This window comes from Myotis brandtii, unplaced genomic scaffold, assembly GCF_000412655.1.
Source record: "Myotis brandtii unplaced genomic scaffold, ASM41265v1 scaffold374, whole genome shotgun sequence".
Classification (NCBI taxonomy): Eukaryota; Metazoa; Chordata; class Mammalia; order Chiroptera; family Vespertilionidae; genus Myotis; species Myotis brandtii.
Genome location: NW_005364372.1, coordinates 3,118,916 through 3,121,527, shown reverse-complemented (window position 1 = coordinate 3,121,527; position 2,612 = coordinate 3,118,916). Strand labels below are relative to the sequence as shown.

The 2,612-nt window shown below is 39.2% G+C and overlaps 1 long non-coding RNA gene across 1 annotated transcript in view; it reads right to left on the bottom strand.

The window, feature by feature from the left end:
* Nucleotides 1-2,612, bottom strand: part of LOC106727134 — a 19,306-nt gene that overhangs the window by 379 nt on the left and 16,315 nt on the right. The gene's annotated exons all lie outside the window — the stretch shown is intronic.

The following is a 2,612-nucleotide window of genomic DNA, read 5'->3' as shown; positions in this document are numbered from 1 at the left end:
ATATATATGATTAATCATTTTATAATGGGTAGATGAATTAGTATTTAGACCCAATGAAGTGAGTATTTAGTGGAAGCTGAACAGGTAACAATAGCAATTTCTGACACTGCCGGCATCACATGGCTCTTAAATAAACACCTTCCGCTTCTCTTTAGCTTTCCTGTTTATACAAAGATCTATTTGCTGTACTCCAGAACGTTCTTGTGATTTGGTTGAAGTCTGAGTGAGTGAGTTTTTCTTCAGTGTTAGAAGGTGTAGTGTGACCATTAAATAGCAGCATGGTCCTGGGAATGTCATATCCTCTGTGATTCTGAATATCTCTGTCTGCTAAATGACAGATTTGAACTACATCATTGGCGTTAAAATATTTTCTTAACAGAAGCAAGTTTTTCTCAAAAGTAATCTCTTATAGAACGCCACTATATCAAACTGATAAAATCAGAACTGGTGTATGAAATGTGTTGGCATGTCTATGTGTGTATGGGAATGGGGTTTGTGCCCAATTTGATGGACAGAAAATATAGTCCATTAAACATCCTTTGAGTCACGCTGCCTACCTCCTACCCCCACCCACCCTTGACCTTGCACACAAATCTACTAGCCTTTGCGACAACTCTAAGAGAATGCTAGAGACCCACTGATCACAGTTTGAAAATCGATATTATAAACACTGGTTTCTACTCATGGTTTAACATTTTATGAACATGTGATTTTAAAGTTCAGAAGACCCCGTATTCCTATTACTATGTAACATTAATTTTGATCTTGTTAGGTTTTATGTGTATATCAATACTAACTTTCAACAGGAAGCACAAAGAAAGCTGAGCTGTTGGAAAATGTGCTAATACATCACACACACATTCAAACGCACAACCTGTTCCAAAGCCATAGAGCATTTTCTTATGACGTTCTTTTGGAACTGCTTTGTGACCATTTCATGCACCAGTGCTGGTATCTTTGGGTGAAGTGGTTTCTACTTGGTCGTAAATTTCACTTTGCTTCGTTGTACACATGGAACAAACCCATCTCATTTGTTTTCCTAAAAAGGCAGAGTTTTTGTAGGGTGTGTGTGTGTCTTTTTTTTTTTTTTTTTGTACAGTAAAAAATATATGCCCGGCTGGCATGGTTCAGTGGTTGAGACTTGGTCACGATTTGATTCCTGATCAGGGCACATGCCCAGATTGTGGGCTGGATCCCCAGTATGGAGCATGCAGAAGGCAGCAGGTCAATGATTCTCTCTCATCACTTATGTTTTTTTCTCTCTCTCTCCCTTCATCTCTGAAATCAATAAAAAAATATATTTTAAAAATATAGAGTGGCCCTAGCCAGTATTGCTTAGTGGATAGAACGCTGGCCTGCAGACTGAAGGGTCCCAGGTTCAATTCTGGTCAAGGTCACATGCCTGGATTGCAGGCTCAATCCCAGTAGCGGGTGTGCAGGAGGTAGCTAATCAATGATTCTCTCTCATCATTGATGTTCCTATCTCTTTCTTCCTTTCCCTTTCTCTCTGAAATCAATAAAAATATATTTTAAAAAATAATAATAAATAACAATATAGAGTAAAGCATGGGAATTCTATTTAAGAAATATCAATACATATTCATGTATGGATTGAAGAATATAAAATATGATATAACTTCCCTAGAAATCATATAAATAAAATTTCTGTGGAAGACAACTATATTACTCAAAAAAATCCCCAAACTTCAATAAACAAACCAACGCCACAGAGGCAACTGATTGATGTATTTAATGCTATTGATAAAGTAGAACACTTTTAGAGAAACATAAAGAAGAGACTGGCATACTATTGTTATTTACTATTCATTATGTTATATTTATCAAGTGATGGCAGTAAAGAAAATAGAAATATGAAAAATAGGAATATGAAAATATTAGTAATGGTATTTCGAATATCATTAGAAATGGTATTCCTAATATCATTTGCATTTTTCTCTCTTCTTACTATAAAATGGGTCTCCTGTTACAATATAATTATGTTGTTTTGTTCATTGTTGTATCCCCAACAATCTTTTTAATAGCTGGTACATAGTAGGTGACAAATGTTTGCAAATGAATAAACTGATATGTGGTAATATGGGCCGAGAGACAGCCTCATGAATTTCATTGAGTATAAAAAGAGAATCCTTCTGAGGTCAAGGCAAAAAGCTCAAATATGAGTGGGATAAAAATAACCTGGGCTCAAATTCAAAGGACATTCAGGGCTGGAAGGCCATGAAGAGTTGCCTGTAAATGTCATGAAGGAAATTAAGTTTAGATTGTGGTAAAGATAGAGTACCTTATATATTATACTAGAGGCCCGGTGCACAAAAATTTGTGCACTCGGGAGGGTGGGGAGGGGGGTCCCCCAGCCCGGCCTGTGCCCTCTCGCAGTCTGGAACCCCTCGGGAGATAACGACCTGCTGGCTTAGGCCTGCTCCCGGGTGGCAGAGGGCAGGCCCAATCCCTAAGTGCAGCCCCTGGTCAGGCTCAGAGCAGGGCAGATTGGGGAGTTGGGGCGCCGCCCCGTCATGCACAGAGCAGGGCGGATAAGGAGGTTGTGATGCCACCCTCAGTCACGCTCAGGGTAGGGCCGATTGGGGGGTGGGGGC